Below are 20,114 nucleotides of genomic sequence, written 5' to 3' on the forward strand. Positions count from 1 at the left end.
AATAAACCAGATAATGTTTTCACTCGTGACAAAGCTACATAAGCCATACCTTCTTTGAACACAGTTGAACCAATGTTTACAAATGCACAATCTACAGTCAATCCTTGAGACTTGTGAATAGTTACAGCATATGCTAGAGAAAACGGAAACTGTTTCCTACGTACATATAAGTCTTTCACAAGCATGAAACGAACTGTACAACGACAAATGTCTATAACTTCTTCTATCTGATCAAATTTTATTTTTAAACATTCAATTCCATCTTTTTTCTGGTAATTAATAAAACCCACAACTCTTCCCATAGCTCCATTTACTAAACCTTTTTCAACATCCAAATTTCTCCTTAAAAATACTCTACAGTTCATGCAAACATATAGCTTTTTTTCTAATCCAGCTGTTTTGGAAATGTTCTTCTCTAGTGAATCCAATTTATTTTTCAGTTTGCCTGTTAATGTAATAGTAATTCTTTCATGCTGAATTTTGTCCACTGCTTCCAATTTCCTAATCTCTTCCTTTTCCAATTTCAAAAGCTCCTCATTGAATATTGAGCATTCACGTAGAGTTGGCATTAAGCAGATTACACTTTTCTTTTCTGCAATGTTCTTGTATATCTTCTCTGCAACTATTTCTTCCTTTGGAAATAAATTATGTAGCAACCGACTCTGTAATGCTTTCGTGCCAGCTTCAGTGACTACTCCAATTCTGATATCTTTCAGAATACTTCCATATTCTTCATCGTTTGCTTGTCTCATATTAGTAGTAAGTTCCTTGTACTCAAAGAAGGACCAAATATTTGCATTACCAATGCTTCCCAATGACTTCTTTGTGTCTTCATGTGTCACAGTATTAAACACTGGTTGTCCTTTAACTGGAGTAAGCTGTAGAAGATCCCCAAAAACTATGACATGTTTTCCACCAAATAACACGTCATAGTCTGTCCTTAGAATTTGCTGCATTCTTAAATGCACAAAGGCAAGCATTAAGTTTGATACCATGCTCACCTCATCAATAATGAGAACTTGCATCTTCTTCAATACTCTTGAAACTTCCAAGAATGCTTCTCCAGTTAGCTTGTGGTATTGTATTTTGTTCTCATGCTCCACTGGTAACATTACCAAACGATGTAAGGTGATTCCTTTTATGTTATATGCTGCTAACCCAGTTGGAGCAGTACCCACACAAGACAAAGTTGAATCCGTTTTTTGCTGTAGGTAGCTTCTGATGACTTTTATTAAGAAACTTTTTCCAGTTCCAGCTTGTCCGCTTACATACATCCTGATTGGTTGAAATGATGTGCATGAGCACTCTTTTTTTTCATGTAGTAATCCGTGATCAATTTTGTTTCTGATCTCTTCATAAATTTGTTGCTGCTCTTCATTCAGTTGTCTTTCCAAATTTGGTAAGTCTATAAATTCTTCTTGAGCTTGATTCATAACCGTTTCCACTTCAGTCATAGCTATTGCAGCTTCATTTTCAACGATTGGTTGTCCTGGGGGATCTTGACTGAGTGTTCCTGAACTTTGGCTGTCTTGAGAACTGTCTCTAGCTACTTCAGCTGCAATTGTAGTTTCCTGTTCAATTTCTTCGTTTAACATTTGCACATAATTTGTGAAAGTACTACATTCTATGCTGTCTTTGCAAGCATTAAAGGAATCTTCATAGCTTTGAAATTCTCCCAGTAGTTCGTCCTCTGTACGCCATGGTTTAAACAGCTGTAAACAGCCAAGTAGTAAAATTCCTTTTTGTCAGTAGTGTCGCAACTCAGCTTCCTGTGATTTATCAAACTTCCTTTTGTTTGCTTCACCAAACATCCTTCCTCACCAATGACTTTATATTTTCCATTGTTGATGTCTTCTGTGGCTTTCCGTGAATAAATGTAGTTCTGCAGCACTTCATAGAGACACATGTTCTCTAGATGAAGACTTCTCTTGGGATAATATGTGTCCAACATGTTTGTTTTCAAAATATCTGTACTTTCTGGGTCATTCTCGGCCAAATATTCAATTTCTCCAACAGATTTCAGTACCCGATTTCTCATTGCTGCAAGGCCTAAACTTGCCCAAATTATTCTTCGTGATTTCGAGTAGAGACTTGCAGAAGATAACCTATCTGAACATTCGTAGGATCCAATTTCTCGATGCGATAACATCTTTAAACTGAAACTGTACAGCTTCTTACTGACAGTCTTCTCATGAGAAATCTCTTCCCACATTTCTTTCAATTCAGTTTTTTCTGATTTAGTAATGTAAGACGTTACATATCGAGCAACAGCAATGGAATTGTCAGCTACATACTGTATATCCATGTTAGCATTCCACATGGATAAAATGACTGGGTTGTAGTCATTTATATTTTTTGATTCTTCTTTTCTTTTAAGGTTGTAGGTATTCTTAGGTGATTTTCTTGTAATAGTATGTCTCACAGATGACATAAAACTGTTTACTCTTCCATTTGAAAGAACAGGTCTAGGAAATCCAAATCGACATTTAGTGTAGTATTTATCTTTGCTCTTGTATTTCCGTCGACAGTATTTTCCACACCGATGACTTTGGAAACGTAAAACTTGCTCTTTTAACTTTTTCTCTTCTGTGCTTTTTGTTATAGCACATGTTGCATATTCTTCAATGAAAGATAACACTGCTTCATCAGTATCTGTTCCAAACTTTGGGGCATCCTTGATCCACAACAGCATATGAATATGAGGAGCACCTCTTGCCTGGTACTCTTTTCTCCAAAAGAAATCCACTACTTCTCCAAGAGGTGGATTTTTTTTATTGCAGATGAAGGACATCATAGCCTCAAATCTATGATTGAAATATCTGCAAACATTAACCGGATCCAATGAGCACAGTTCTCCTGCTGTCTTGTATTCGATGTTTTTAATGTTTGAATTTGCCTCTCGTAGAAAATCCAGTAAATCATCCCAAGCGTACTCGGCACAGCTTAGGGTAAGGAACCATGTTGGAGTTCCTAAATTCCGTAACATGCATTTTAATTCACCATGGCGTCGGTACCAATATTCATTTGTCCCACGCTGACAAGCCATCAGATTGATCAGTTGGGTTTCCAAATGATCATCTCGGTGCTGCACTTTCTCCATAAAATCCTTAGCAGACACATTTTGTAAATGTACTCCACTTTTTAAAATGTGATTTACTGCATAAGATAATGCAGACAAGTCGCTTTCAAATAAAAGATGGAACAAATAAGGAATACTTTGTCGAAATCTTGGATCTTCTGCATATAGTCTTGTAGTTCGATACTCAGAAGCTGGAATCTGTTCTGGACGTTCATCGTATCGTCCTCCTTTTCCTGTAGGAAACAGCTGGGGAAAACATCGAGCTTCCAAGCTCTCCTCCCATACACTCACAGGAGTTCCTTTTGCTTTCTTCATCTGAAACAGATCAATATTGTCTCCCATAACTTCTTTTGAATGAAGAGGATGTATGCTAAAATGTTCATAAATTTCTTCTTCCTTTAACTTGTCCACTTTTTCAATTTGTCCAGTTGGTGTTTGTGTGTCTTCTTGTAAATCTTCTTCTTCTTCTTCTATATAAATTGATTCATACCATTTGTTATTCCTTTTCAAATACAAATTTGCTCTTTGTACTTTCTGTACATCTACAGGCTCCTGCCAAATCTTCTTATTCTTTGTAGGTACACCATTAACCAGAATAACTAATGGTTCAGTTTCCAAAGTATCTGCATCAATAGTTTCCATATTTTTTTTCAAATCCAAGGGCAAATACACCACTCTACCTTTTAAACCTCTCAGTAAATCTGAAGGAGGTAATTTACCAGTTTTGGGCTCCATACGTACTATGGTCTGGAACGGATGAACACATTGAATAAGTATAGACTCATATGTATTTAATTCAGAAAGTTCGGCAGGAATAGCATCCAATTCTAAATTATTATGTACAGCTCTGGTTGGCATTCTATTTTCTTCTAACTTGTTGTAACAGTATTTACAAATACGCTGATCTTCACCCAATTCAAAACAATTTTCAAGAAATATATATGTTGCAAAATCCTTCCACTTATAATTATCTTCATTTTCACTTTTTCTGTAGAGATCAACATTCCTGGTTTGTTTTCTATAATGAGTTCTGTGGCAACAAATACAAGTAATATTTGGTCTTTCATTAGAGATTATTGCAAATTTTGTTATGTGATCATTAAATTTCTTACTCACAGAGGGTTCTACATTCTCTTCCACTTCTTCCTCATTTACTGTGTCCTTTTCTGCACTTTCTTGTTCTGGACCAAAGTAACAAAACTGAATTTCATCAGTAACTTTCTCTACATCTGATACCGATCCACGGAACAGAGCCCTATTCAATTCATCTAACTTTATTGCTGGACTTTTAGCAAAATACAATCGTCTCACAAACTTTCTCATTTCAGTATGATGAACAGCCAGCATCCTAAAATGATGAAAAACACTTTTACACACTTTTCTAGATAGACAAGCCAGAGAATGTCCCTGCAAACCAGTATTCTCTCTCACTCTGCATGGATCTAGACTTTGAAGCACCTTAATCTTCTGTTTAACACTTTTTTTTACTATATTCTCTAAGAAACTCACGAAATTTATCAATAGATTCCTGACGCACAGTACAAATACTACTACAATTCCAAGTGTACACTGGGGCTTTAGGACGTCTCCCCATAGCCTCATCCGCCATCACTTGTTCCTCATCTCTTGGAACCATTTTCTCCTTCTCCATTATACAACCATTTTTCACTTCATAAGCACGACCTCTGGTGTCAACTGCATGCAGCAAACTATTACTTTGCAAATAACTCTCTTAATTAAAAAAAGGTTCACTACTTGAACTATGCATCCATTCTCCTAAAAACACTTTACAAAAGTTTGTTCTTTTCACTAGTCTTTTCCTTTTGCTTTGTGATTTCAGTACATTGACCATTTTATCTAATGTACGCATCCTGTTCAAAATTAAAATTAATAGTTTCCTTTTTAATTCTAAAGCCTTTGCTGCAATGGCTTCAATTTCTTTTTTTCTCTTATAAAATTTAGCTTTTGACTTATATTTCTTCACATCCTTTATCAAATTGGACATAACTCTTCTCTGAAACATTTTTCTACGAATCTCTTTAAATGCTGTTTTTCTTTTTAAGTTAATCATTATTGTTTCTGAAGGTATATTTGCATTAACTAAATGCTCAATTTTTTCCTGTTGTTTTCTATTTAAAACATTCTTTCCAGTACAGACATTTTGTACATTTTTCCTTTTTTTGAAGATATTGTTTAAAAAATCTTTTGTCTGCTTACCAGAAGACTTTCTCTTTTTCCCAACATGAGCATCTCCAACTAACTTAGGTCCTCCAGTTGTCTTCAAATATAGATTTTTTTGTGGTTTTTCCTTAGTCTTGATTTTGTAGGCATCTTAAATGTTGTTCACTGCTCTTCAGCAATATCTGAAAAAAACTAAAGAAAAATTCCTTTATTTTATTTAAATATATTACTACTTTTTTTATGATCTTTTCAAATCTTAAAATACTATGTACCCCTTTCCTACAAGTGAAAATCACAATAACACCATCACAAATTAAATATCTAAAAACAATTCCTGTGTGCACACAGAATCATGGTTTGATATTAGTCAGAAAACGAAATTTCTTTGCCAATTGGAAAGCACACTTACTACTCTTTTTTTGGCAAGTGATAAGTACTTTTACAGTCTGACACATTTTGAATCCACTTTTCAGATTCTGAAACCAGCACATGTCCAAACAGCTTTTTGAGACCAGCAACATGTGTAACCTGGGTGACTGACTACACTCCAGCAAGGGCAACCAGCCTTAGTGATGCTGAATGGGGGAACAACCTTTACAACGCAACTTTTACAACGCACTACACTTACAACGCATTTTTTACAACGCACAATCCATTACAACGCATGACATTACAACGCATGACACTACAGCGCATTTTTAAAAACTACCTTTACAACGCATTCCATTACAACGCATACTACCATTACAACGCATAATATAGTAATTTTTACCCCTATACTATCCAACACTTACCCTACTGTTGCACCCCCTGGAGTTAGAATAGTAATTTTTACCCCTATACTATCCAACACTTACCCTACTGTTGCACCCCCTGGAGTTAAAATAGTAATTTTTACCCCTATACTATCCAACACTTACCCTACTGTTGCACCCCCTGGAGTTAGAATAGTAATTTTTACCCCTATACTATCCAACATTTACCCTACTGTTGCACCCCCTGGAGTTAGAATAGTAATTTTTACCCCTATACTATCCAACACTTACCCTACTGTTGCACCCCCTGGAGTTAGAATAGTAATTTTTACCCCTATACTATCCAACACTTACCCTACTGTTGCACCCCCTGGAGTTAGAATAGTAATTTTTACCCCTATACTATCCAACACTTACCCTACGGTTGCACCCCCTGGAGTTAGAATAGTAATTTTTACCCCTATACTATCCAACATTTACCCTACTGTTGCACCCCCTGGAGTTAGAATAGTAATTTTTAACCCTATACTATCCAACACTTACCCTACTGTTGCACCCCCTGGAGTTAGAATAGTAATTTTTACCCCTATACTATCCAACACTTACCCTACTGTTGCACCCCCTGGAGTTAGAATAGTAATTTTTACCCCTATACTATCTAATACTTACCTTAAATGCAATTTAATATTATGCGTTGTAATGGTATGCGTTGTAAAGGTAGTATGCGTTGTAATGGAAATGCGTTGTAAAGGTAGTTTTTAAAAATGCGTTGTAGTGTCCTGCGTTGTAATGTCATGCGTTGTAATGGATTGTGCGTTGTAAAAAATGTGTTGTAAGTGCATGCGTTGTAAAAGTGTGCGTTGTAACGACATACATCCTGCTGAATGTATTTGCATTACTGACTGCAACCTCAAACCCCACTCGGTTGTGAATACTATGCATGATTCTACAGGATAAGCAGCTGGGTGTATGCTAAGAGTCTGCTTCTGCAGAAAAAATAGCTCCCCCTTTCCTACTAATGCAAATGTAAAATTACCAGAGTAATACGCAATAAATCTCTGTCTATAATTCCTCTTTGCACACAGAGTCATGGTTTGATATTAGTCAGAAAACGAAATTTCTTTGCCAATTGGAAAGCACACTTACTACTCTTTTTTTGGCAAGTGATAAGTACTTTTACAGTCTGACACATTTTGAATCCACTTTTCAGATTCTGAAACCAGCACATGTCCAAACAGCTTTTTGAGACCAGCAACATGTGTAACCTGGGTGACTGACTACACTCCAGCAAGGGCAACCAGCCTTAGTGATGCTGAATGTATTTGCATTACTGACTGCAACCTCAAACCCCACTCGGTTGTGAATACTATGCATGATTCTACAGGATAAGCAGCTGGGTGTGTGCTAAGAGTCTGCTTCTGCATAAAAAATAGCTCCCCCTTTCCTACTAATGCAAATGTAAAATTACCAGAGTAATACGCAATAAATCTCTGTCTATAATTCCTCTTTGCACACAGAGTCATGGTTTGATATTAGTCAGAAAACGAAATTTCTTTGCCAATTGGAAAGCACACTTACTACTCTTTTTTTGGCAAGTGATAAGTACTTTTACAGTCTGACACATTTTGAATCCACTTTTCAGTTTCTGAAACCAGCACATGTCCAAACAGCTTTTTGAGACCAGCAACATGTGTAACCTGGGTGACTGACTACACTCCAGCAAGGGCAACCAGCCTTAGTGATGCTGAATGTATTTGCATTACTGACTGCAACCTCAAACCCCACTCGGTTGTGAATACTATGCATGATTCTACAGGATAAGCAGCTGGGTGTGTGCTAAGAGTCTGCTTCTGCATAAAAAATAGCTCCCCCTTTCCTACTAATGCAAATGTAAAATTACCAGAGTAATACGCAATAAATCTCTGTCTATAATTCCTCTTTGCACACACAGTCATGGTTTGATATTAGTCAGAAAACAAAATTTCTTTGCCAATTTTAAAGCACACTTACTACTCTTTTTTTGGCAAGTGATAAGTACTTTTACAGTCTGACACATTTTGAATCCACTTTTCAGATTCTGAAACCAGCACATGTCCAAACAGCTTTTTGAGACCAGCAACATGTGTAACCTGGGTGACTGACTACACTCCAGCAAGGGCAACCAGCCTTAGTGATGCTGAATGTATTTGCATTACTGACTGCAACCGCAAACCCCACTCGGTTGTGAATACTATGCATGATTCTACAGGATAAGCAGCTGGGTGTGTGCTAAGAGTCTGCTTCTGCAGAAAAAATAGCTCCCCCTTTCCTACTAATGCAAATGTAAAATTACCAGAGTAATACACAATAAATCTCTGTCTATAATTCCTCTTTGCACACAGAGTCATGGTTTGATATTAGTCAAAAAACGAAATTTCTTTGCCAATTGGAAAGCACACTTACTACTCTTTTTTTGGCAAGTGATAAGTACTTTTACAGTCTGACACATTTTGAATCCACTTTTCAGATTCTGAAACCAGCACATGTCCAAACAGCTTTTTGAGACCAGCAACATGTGTAACCTGGGTGACTGACTACACTCCAGCAAGGGCAACCAGCCTTAGTGATGCTGAATGTATTTGCATTACTGACTGCAACCTCAAACCCCACTCGGTTGTGAATACTATGCATGATTTTTTTTTTTTTTTTTTTGAAAACCTTTATTAACCGCAGTTGCATCAATTGACAATGTACACTCCTTTGCCAAGGCATCGATTCAGCAATACTAGAATACACACGTTCAGATGGTGAGACGCAGCCATTTAGCCAACAACCCGGAGGTCCGGCGGCGGTAAACAGTTGAACATTTGCATAGGAATCAGGTATGTACATTGTGTGTAAGTGGGTCGATGGTGCTTTTCTGTATTTCGTCGTGTCTCATCTGAAGCGCATTGCCTGCAAGAGAGGAGGGCGCTGTGTGCCAGCCCTCAGTGCGGCGCCGTCAATTAGCCCCTAGGCTCATAGGGGGAATTGCGCTAGGCGCCGGGTTTCCCACCAAATGCCCTGGTCTCCGGGCAACGGAGCCCCGGTGACCTGCTCTTGGCGTAAGCTGGAGCGCGACGAGGAGGTTGCAGTATAGCTCACAAGGACGCACATAGCAGCGTGTACATCCGACAAGCCCAGTGTGCCGTTTCGCAGCTCAGCCCTATGCGCGCGGCGCATGTCGCTCTATTATCCCTTCAGTAGTGCGCTCCCCAGGCCGCCGAGTGCCTGTGCAAGCCTGGCGCGGAACTCTGCACAGTTCGAGTGGATCATTCCGCGTTTGCCAGGCATAGCCGCCGTCTGCGCGTAGTGTGCGCCAGTGCCGCCTCATCAGTGCTACATAGAGCGCGCTAGGTAGGGCAGTGCCTCGGGGGTGTCGGGTAACGCTTCCAGCAACTGTTGCTGTGGTTGGACACGGGTTCGGCCAGGGAGCGTAACCAGTCGCCGAACAGCTCCCCGTGTGTGCAACATGAACGTAGGGGTCAGGGCTAGGGTCGAAAACTCGGGTGGGGACTAGAATAAGAGGGGTGGGGGGGAGGTGGAGATCGTTCTGCAGCAGTGTAAGAGGAGACAGGAGCTGTCCAGCGGGGCATAGCCGGGCCATATGGGAGGCGCGCCAAGTAGCAGGTCGTGAGGGGGGGGAAGAAGGGGGGGGTCAGGGGGCCATCGGAGGGGGGGCCAAGAGCCCGCCGCGCCTGCGTCCGCGGTCTGAGATTATCCTCTCATGTGAGGGAGGTATTCCCCCACGCCTAGGAGGGGGCATCTGTGCGGAGCGGAATGGTCATATCTTCCCAGGTGTGCCCATGTCCCAGTAGTGCGCGCGCGTGAATACTATGCATGATTCTACAGGATAAGCAGCTGGGTGTGTGCTAAGAGTCTGCTTCTGCAGAAAAAATAGCTCCCCCTTTCCTACTAATGCAAATGTAAAATTGCCAGAGTAATACGCAATAAATCTCTGTCTATAATTCCTCTTTGCACACAGAGTCATGGTTTGATATTAGTCAGAAAACGAAATTTCTTTGCCAATTGGAAAGCACACTTACTACTCTTTTTTTGGCAAGTGATAAGTACTTTTACAGTCTGACACATTTTGAATCCACTTTTCAGATTCTGAAACCAGCACATGTCCAAACAGCTTTTTGAGACCAGCAACATGTGTAACCTGGGTGACTGACTACACTCCAGCAAGGGCAACCAGCCTTAGTGATGCTGAATGTATTTGCATTACTGACTGCAACCGCAAACCCCACTCGGTTGTGAATACTATGCATGATTCTACAGGATAAGCAGCTGGGTGTGTGCTAAGAGTCTGCTTCTGCAGAAAAAATAGCTCCCCCTTTCCTACTAATGCAAATGTAAAATTACCAGAGTAATACGCAATAAATCTCTTTCTATAATTCCTCTTTGCACACAGAGTCATGGTTTGATATTAGTCAGAAAACGAAATTTCTTTGCCAATTGGAAAGCACACTTACTACTCTTTTTTTGGCAAGTGATAAGTAGGGGTGGGCGGAATTTGCGGAATTAACCTTCGCAAATTATCGCGAGAATGTTTAAAATTATCGCAAACAAGCAGAAATATCGCGAAGATGCGGAAGTTTTTTTCCGGCATGTTCGCGCGATTTTCTGCATGGTTGCGGGTCGCCAACTTACCCATGTGGCTGCTTGCGGGCGCGGCCATCTTGTTTTGAGTTGTTCTCGCGGTGCATGATCGCGAGAAGAAAGACGTGATCGCGCGACGCATGACGTCACTGCGGGCGCGAACTGTCGCGAGACAGCGCAAATGGCTAAAAACAATACAACATCTCATGGAGAACGCGACCGGATCAAGAAAACTTGTCGGCGAACGCAGGGAATCAGGTAAGGCGATCGCGCGCGCGCGAGAATGTATCATTTTACAGCGCGAGCAAGAAACAAATTATCGCCAAGCTGCGGAAACCGGAATTTTTGACATCTTCGCGCTCTCCGCGGAACGCAAAAATGTCAAATTATCGCAATTTCCGCGAACGGAACGAAATTTTTGCCCAGGCCTAGTGATAAGTACTTTTACAGTCTGACACATTTTGAATCCACTTTTCAGATTCTGAAACCAGCACATGTCCAAACAGCTTTTTGAGACCAGCAACATGTGTAACCTGGGTGACTGACTACACTCCAGCAAGGGCAACCAGCCTTAGTGATGCTGAATGTATTTGCATTACTGACTGCAACCGCAAACCCCACTCGGTTGTGAATACTATGCATGATTCTACAGGATAAGCAGCTGTGTGTGTGCTAAGAGTCTGCTTCTGCAGAAAAAATAGCTCCCCCTTTCCTACTAATGCAAATGTAAAATTACCAGAGTAATACGCAATAAATCTCTTTCTATAATTCCTCTTTGCACACAGAGTCATGGTTTGATATTAGTCAGAAAACGAAATTTCTTTGCCAATTGGAAAGCACACTTACTACTCTTTTTTTGGCACGTGATAAGTACTTTTACAGTCTGACACATTTTGAATCCACTTTTCAGATTCTGAAACCAGCACATGTCCAAACAGCTTTTTGAGACCAGCAACATGTGTAACCTGGGTGACTGACTACACCCCAGCAAGGGCAACCAGCCTTAGTGATGCTGAATGTATTTGCATTACTGACTGCAACCGCAAACCCCACTCGGTTGTGAATACTATGCATGATTCTACAGGATAAGCAGCTGGGTGTGTGCTAAGAGTCTGCTTCTGCAGAAAAAATAGCTCCCCCTTTCCTACTAATGCAAATGTAAAATTACCAGAGTAATACACAATAAATCTCTTTCTATAATTCCTCTTTGCACACAGAGTCATGGTTTGATATTAGTCAGAAAACGAAATTTCTTTGCCAATTGGAAAGCACACTTACTATTCTTTTTTTTTGCAAGTGATAAGTACTTTTACAGTCTGACACATTTAGAATCCACTTTTCAGATTCTGAAACCAGCACATGTCCAAACAGCTTTTTGAGACCAGCAACATGTGTAACCTGGGTGACTAACTACACTCCAGCAAGGGCAACCTGCCTTAGTGATGCTGAATGTATTTGCATTACTGACTGCAACCTCAAACCCTAAAAATATTCCTCATTTATACCAGTACACCTTAATTTATGGTGAAAACATAGTCCATATTATTTTACATGTTCCTTACATTTAAATTTCTCCCAAAACACAAAATGATAAACACAACTTCAACAAAAGGAATTCCAATTCTATTATTCATTTCTTAATTTACCATATACATCCCCTCTCAAACTCATAACTCACCTTTAAAATTAGTTAGTTGTGAAAGAAATGTGGCACTCAAACAGCAGATTATCAGAGCCAGGATCTCTGTTCTGTACACCTCTCTCCTCTCAGCAGAACCAGATAATGGCAATGTTTCCCTCTCTTTTTCCACACATATACATGTTAATTTCAAATCTCAGTGCTTCCCCCTTTTTTTCAAATGTAATCACACATTTCTATTGGTTGAAAACCAACCCTTTTCCAAAAGTACCCTTCCCCCAACTTGACTTCTGCCTAGTACCCTTCCCCCAACTTGACTTCTGCCTGCTACCATAGCAACAGCTCATGGAACACTGCTGTTTGGAGTTAGGTCAGAAGTTCACCACACAATGTTTCATTTCCAAAGAGCAAGAGTGCTTGACTTTTCAAACCTAACAGCAAATCCATAGTACTGTTCTTTGGTAACACATTTTTCTGTACCAATACAAAACATGCTTCTATAAATTGACACATACAGCCTAGTTTTTAGTGTAGAATGGTATGAAACAGCCAATGAGTTCTTTTTATTTTAAAAAAATATGTATGCCTCCATTTCCAAAATGTGTTTCATTTCTTTTTCCCATTCTACTGAAATACACCTCCTGAGTGCATCCAGATCTCCTTTGAAGATGTTCACAGTGTGGATTGTAGGGCACAGCTATGTCTTTTGGAGTGAAAAGTATGCTGAGAAAACAGGTATGGTGAGAGACCTTGCTTTGCCAAATGTAGACATTAAATGGATTGGTCAGAGAGGGTTAATGTGGCACCAATTGATGCCATTGGTGAATTCCTTCATGCAAATCCAACACCCTGACCTCATAATAGTGCACTGTGGTGGCAATGACCTAGGCACTTTGACTGGGGTAGGTCTGGAAATGCTTATGAAGGAGACCTTTGCACAACTGTTTTCACTTTTCCCTAAAACTGCCTTTGCGTATTCTAACATATGCCAAAGGCAAAAATGGAACTGGTCCAATCATTTTTGTCCGCAGATTGACAAAGCAAGAAAGCACGTCAACAAATCTGTTTCTGCTTTCCTCCGAGACTATGGTATGGGTTCCATTTACCACAACAACTTGCGTTACGACATGCAAGACATTTATAGAGGAGATGGTGTACACTTCACTGATGAAGGGAACAGAGTCTTCCTCTTGAACCTTAGACTCTGCATCGGTACTTACTTGTAGGTACCACTAAAAAATCACTTCATAAACACAACGGCTCTTTTTAGAGCCCCCTAATATCTAAACACTTAAATCTGAATTTTATTTCTTTTTTTATTTTTTTTTTCTACCGTACGCGTACGGTAAGCTTACCGTAAGCTTACCGTACGCGTACCCCGCGATTTTTTTTTTAAATTAATAAATTTTTTTTTTGTACTTTTCTGTCCTTCTTTGACCCCCTTTCAAATGTTAGGGGGTCTGTAACTCTCTTCCTTGCCCCCTTTTCAAGTTATCTCCCTTTTTTTTTCTGTGTGAAACACACGAAATGGCGGCCGACACTTCCTGATTTCGTCCGATTCGAATGTTTACAGTCATGTGACAACCAATCAGATTTGAGCTCGCGCACGGCACCGTACGCGTACGGTAAACTTACCGTAAGCGCACGGTAAGCGCACGGTAAGCTGCCACAGATATATATATTGATTTAAATGCTATTTTCTCAGGAACTACTGAACAGATTTACACCAGACCTACAAAAGGCACTTCCTTGACCTGTAGACTACCTCTCTGCCAAATTTCAAGTAACTCTGTTCAGCCGTTCGGGCTGTAGCTGTGTCTAAAGGTCCTATGGAAAAATGCATGGGAAAAACGCGTTTTGGGACCCCCCTTTTTTCTCAGCCCCCGCTTGACGAATCCCCCCGAGACTTTCAGGGTAGGAGCGGAGCGTAGCGCCCCATTAGTTTTGAAAATTTCGCGAGGATTCGTCGACCGGCGCCAAAGTTATTCAAAATAGAATGTTGCGGTTTTCCTATGGAAACAGGGTCCTAACTATAACTACCTACTGGCGACCGCCAGTAGGTAATATACATATATATATATATACACACACACACACATTAATACATATATATAATATATACATATATAATATATATATGTATTATCTACTGGCGGTCGCCAGTAGATAGTTATAGTTACAACCTAGTTTCCATAGGAAATCTCAAAATTCTATTTTGAATAACTTTGGCGCCGGTTGACGAATCCTCGCGAAAGTTTCAAAACTAATGGGGCGCTCCGTTCAGCTCCTACCCTGAAAGTCTCGGGGTGATTCGTCAAGCAGGGGCCGAGAAAAAAGGGGGGTCCCAAAACGCGTTTTCCCCATGCATTTTTCCATAGGACCTTTAGACACAGCTACAGCCCGAACAGCTGAACAGAATTACTTGAAATTTAGCAGAGAGGTAGCCATAAGGTCAAGGAAGTGCCTTTTGCAGGTCTGGTGTAAATCTGTTCAGTATTTCCTGAGAAAATAGCATTTAAAAGCATATATATATGTGGGCGGAGCCTAACCACACATCTCATCCTGCGATCTGATTGGCTGTCAGCACTTCATCCAAGAAGTGTTGGCAGCCATCTTGGGACCAATATACATGATAGCACCTCATTAAAAAGCATTGCAGTTAATAGAAGGTTTTAAGAATTAAGTTACATTATAAATCATTTGTTGATGGTACCATACTCATTTTAGGAATTGTGGTATGTTCTAAGGGGATTTAACCATGTGAAAAAGCCTTCTGCTGGGATATCATGATTGAGAGAAAAATATTTTCTCATGCTTTTACCACAGAGGTTTGGAAGGTGATCTATAAGCTAAACTGAGAGCTTATTTTCTGTAAATTCACATTATCTTTCTCAGTCATGTGAGAATGAAGTCTGACATTCTCAGTAAAACATGTACATCCAACAAGGGCAGAGACTGTCAGTTGATTCCTTTGTGTTCTACTGCAGCTTCCCAGAGTGCTCTAAAGAACAACTAGAGCGCTAACAGTCTTACTTATGACAAACGTATGGCACACCTGAAGCCATCTTGCTTGGATTAAAGTGGTAACTCTTAAAACATTTAATTTAAAAAGGAACAAAATGAGGGGGTTCATTTTTCCATAAAAAGTATGATTAGTGCTGCAGAAAGAAAAATTAGGGCACATTTTGAGTGACTTCTCAAATCCTCTTCTATTTCACTAAAAAATTCTGACATGCAGACTGAAACATGCACTTTCAATACCAGCAGCAGTTTTCCCTGGTGAGCAGTAGCTTTACTACAGTGATCTAATGAGCAAAAAGAGTGCTAACATTCTGAATTTATGGCAAATGTGTGACACATCTGAATGCCTTCTTGATGGAATCAAAGTAAAAAACTGAAAGTATTTCCTACTGAGGAGACTGCAGTAAATGAGGAAATTAGGAAACTTCATAACAAATAAGTCTCCCAAGATGGCCACCAGAGACAAAAGAGCCCAAATGTAGCCCAAATATCACCCAGATGTAGCCCAAGTATAGCCCAATGACAGAATGTCCCAGAATGTTCTTAAAAACAACTAGAGCGCTTACTGTCTTCATTATGACAAAAGTATGGCACACTTGAAGCCATCTTGATTGGAATAAACTGGTAACACTTAAAACATTTAATTTAAAAAGGAACACAATGAGGGGGTTCATTTTGCCATAGAAATTATGATTAATGCTGAAGAAAGAAAATGAGGGCACATTTTGAGTGACTTCTCAAATCCTCTTCTATGTCATTAAAAAATTCTGACATGCAGACTGAAACATGCACTTTTAATACCAGGAGCAGACTTCCATGGTGAACAGTAGTTTTACTACAGTGATCTAATGAGCAACTAGAGTGCTAACATTCAGAATTTATGGCAAATGTGTGACATATCTGAATACCTTCATGATGGAATCAAAGTAAAAAACTGAAAGCATTTCCTACTGAGGAGACTGCAGTACATGAGGAAATTAGGAAACTTCATAACAAATAAATCTCCCAAGATTGCCACCGGAGACAAAAGAGCCCAAATGTAGCCCAAAATCACCCAGATGTAGCCCAAATATAGCTCAATGACAGAAGTGTGCAAAACACTTATTATTTTGTGTTTTTGCAGTGTTATATAGTGCAGACTTGTCAGGTATTGGAGTGCTTTACATGAGCATTGGTTACATCACACAAGAAGAAATTCATTTTGGTTGTAGACATGGGAAGACTAAGTGATTTGACCAGAATCACAGAATGTCGAGCTGAAGCAGAAACTTCAACCTGGTACCCCCGTTGCAAAGTCTGCAGTTCTGGAAGTAACACCACATCCTCTCCCCTAAGTGCAACATTTAATCAAGTGGTCAACTGGATAAAAAAACAAAGATAACAAATAATTTAAAAGTGCTTTGTCGCTATTTGAAAACTCAGAAAATAAGTCCTTATTTTAGTCTTTTAGAGCACTAACCATAATTTTGATGCCAATAAGACCCTCTCATATATGTAATTTCTAAAGGAAATGCTCTAGGTATTACAGTTTTGATTACATCAAGATGATGTCAGGCGTTCCACACTTTTGTAATAAATATAGAATGTTAGCAATCTAGTTGTTCATTAGGATACTGTTGAGAGGCAGAGGCCAGGGGCACGGACTCTGAAAATTGAATGCAGGTAGGAGGGTGCAAAGGCAACAATTTAACCACACTGAGCAGGCAGGAAGGGCCGTGGAAGCACAACAGACTATGGAGGGCAGTGGAAAGGGGGGCAGGGGCAACAAACCAACAATACAGGACTTGCAAGAGAGGCTGTGGCAATGTAATAGACCATTGTGGGCAGAAGGAAGAGGCAATGGTAGTACAACCATACATGCCAACAGACCCGATTCAGCCAGGAAACGTCCAATGTTTTTAAGCTCAAATGGGCTTTATTTGATCTGTCTCCTGTCTACAATCTCCTCTTTTTCAATGTAACTCAAAGGGGAAAATCAATACCCCAGTTTTTTTTCAAAATCTCCCTCTTACCAAGTTCAAAATGTTCGCAAGTATGGTACATTGGATCATGGAAGGAAATGGGATAGGGACATGGACTTGGATAACAGAGGACAGGAGGGACATGGAGAGGTGCACCAAACTGACCCTGCAGGGCAGGCATCAGGGTTTGCAGCAGCACAATACACCACACAGGGCATGCAGGACGGGAGTGCAGCACAACAATCCATAGAAAGCAAGAGGGAGGGGACAGGACCATGCACATGGACAACAGAGAACAGAGGGGCAAGAGGCAATGGTAGCTAGCTGACCATAATGGACAGACAGGAGAGAAAGCTGCAGCATAACAGACCATAAAGGGCAGGAGGGACGGATCAGGGGCATTACAATGGAACAGACAAGCCAGGAGGGAGGGAGTAGGGGTCTGCACATGTAAACAGAGGGCTGGGGGCAAAGGGGCAGGGCAGGAGCAGCAAGATAGCCATGGAGGTCAGGCAGGATGGGCACTAGAAGCAAGACACACCATGAAGAGCAACAGTGAGACTGTGATGGCATACACACAGACCATGGAGGGAAGGTGGGAGGGGGTCAGGGGCAGCTAACTGACCACACAGGGAAGGTGGGAGGGGCCATGGCAGCACAGAAGACCATGCATGGCAAGTGGGAGGGTTAGTGGCAGCACAATGGCTATGATGGCCAAGAAGGAGGGTGCAGGGGCATGCACAAAGGACGATGGAGGATAGAAGGGAGGGTCAGGACTTGTGCACAGACAAGAAGGTTCAGGGGAAGGGGCCTCACAACAGACCACACTGGGCAGGAAGGAGGAGCAGTTGCAGCACAACAGACCAGGGAGGGCAGAAGGGTGTGGCAGTACAATGGACCATGTAGGACAGGAGGAAGAGGATAGGGGTATGGCATGTGGACAGGCAGTGTGGAGGTGGCAGGGACAGGTTACAGTCATCTGACAATGCTAGGCAGGTGGGAGGGGAGTGGCAGCTCAACAGAACACTCAGAGTAGATAGGAGTGGCAGGTCCATGGGACATGGTGGGCAAAAAGGATGGAGCAGGGGCATGCACAAAGACATCGGAGGGCAGGGGGAAGGAGAATAGGGGCAGCAAGCTAAGCACAGAGTTTAAGCAGGCGGTCAATGATGGAGCATAGAATTGGGCAATGGAGGGCAGGAGGAGTGGACTGGTACATCATACTAAATTGAGGGCAGTGGCAGCACATCAGACCATGCATGGCAGGAGGGAGGAGGCTAGTCCATGGATTCACACAACAGAGGATAGGGAGGAGGGGGATGGGGCAGCAAGCTAACTGTTCAGAGAAGGCGGGTATTAGGAACTTTATTGTTTTTAAAACATTGTGTCTGTGCGAACTACTTAAAATATGAACAAGTATGCAGCATAATCTCACTTTTATTCAGGAAGAAGAGGACGTTTGTGACTGTGACTCCGGGCTCACTTGGCAGAAACACCCCCTGACCCTCCACCCCCTATCGCAAAATGTAATGCCCGTGAAAAGGGTAGGTGAACACAGTGTTATATAGAACATAGTCCTGAGAGCACGATTGAAAATGAAAACTAGATAGTGTATGGTATAAACTATGCACCAAAAAGTGTGATATAAGATGAACCGGGCGTGAAATATAATATGCAATACATTGTGCGCAATGACAGATTCATTGGAGAGCGCGAGATAGCACAGGCACTAGCGCTTGCTATGCGATATGCGCCTTGGAGTGTAATATGCACAGGGCAGTGTTGTGTAACCTAACTAGTCTCTAAAGTTGTAATATAAAATATGTGCTGGGGAGTGTAACGTTGCATATGCACTGTGACAAAGATATGGATCCCAGATTGTAATATGTATGGCATAGCACTGTGCGTTATAACATAGGCATCGAGGAAGGCACGTTAGATGGGGCAATATAACCCGTGCGAAGACAAGTGAGGCATGACATATTCACGGGGTGGTGTTACAGTGCACATGGGCTAGAGAGTGTCATCGCATATGCACTAGCTAGTGGAATACAACACAGAGGTGTGTGGCACTCGGCAGGCAATGGTGGGTGTAACACAGCATTGGGCTCTGTCAGGAGCGCGCTGTGACTCTCAAGTGATGTTCGTCCCCTTTCCAGAGAGTAAAATAAAAAGTATTACACATCCGGCAGTGGATGTGTGTTTTATTAACCGTGAGGGGGGTTTCTTGCATAGTTTGTCGAATTTTTGTCGAATCCCCTTTGAATGGCTTGGTGTGCATGTGTATTAAATGTGCCCGTCAATAGCTACCCATGTTTGTATAAATAAACGACAAGGGTGTCTACCGGGATTAGGCACGGTAGGGCATCAGACATGTCAGAGCTTCACTAGTGGTGTAAATACAGTCCACGTGGATTCATTACATGCATAGTCGCCTTTTAATGAATATCACGCAAATCGTCATGGTGATAGGTACGTACGGTTTGTCCAGCATATCCTAGGTGTGTCTATAAATATATATTTTTTAAAAATAATAAAAAACAGTGGCCGGCCCTGGGGATTGGGGTCATCAGGGCCAATAAATTAGAATAAGAAGGGGAACCACACAGCCCCCTTCTTAAAAAATTAAAATAAATAAAAGACTGGCATCGTGCCGGAGGCCATGCCCCCTCCGTGCAGCATTCTGCAAACGCGCCCCCCAACAGGCATCTCCAGTATGCGCCAGGGAGCTGCGCTGCAGACAGGTGTTCTGAGGCCAAGCCCCTTTTTACACCTCTCTGCAACGCAGCTCTGTGGCGCTTACTGGAGGTACCTAGTGGTCTAGTTTGACCCTAGGGACCCTTAGGATTCAAGGG

This window comes from Triturus cristatus, chromosome 1_2 (assembly GCF_964204655.1).
Source record: "Triturus cristatus chromosome 1_2, aTriCri1.1, whole genome shotgun sequence".
Lineage (NCBI taxonomy): Eukaryota > Metazoa > Chordata > Amphibia > Caudata > Salamandridae > Triturus > Triturus cristatus.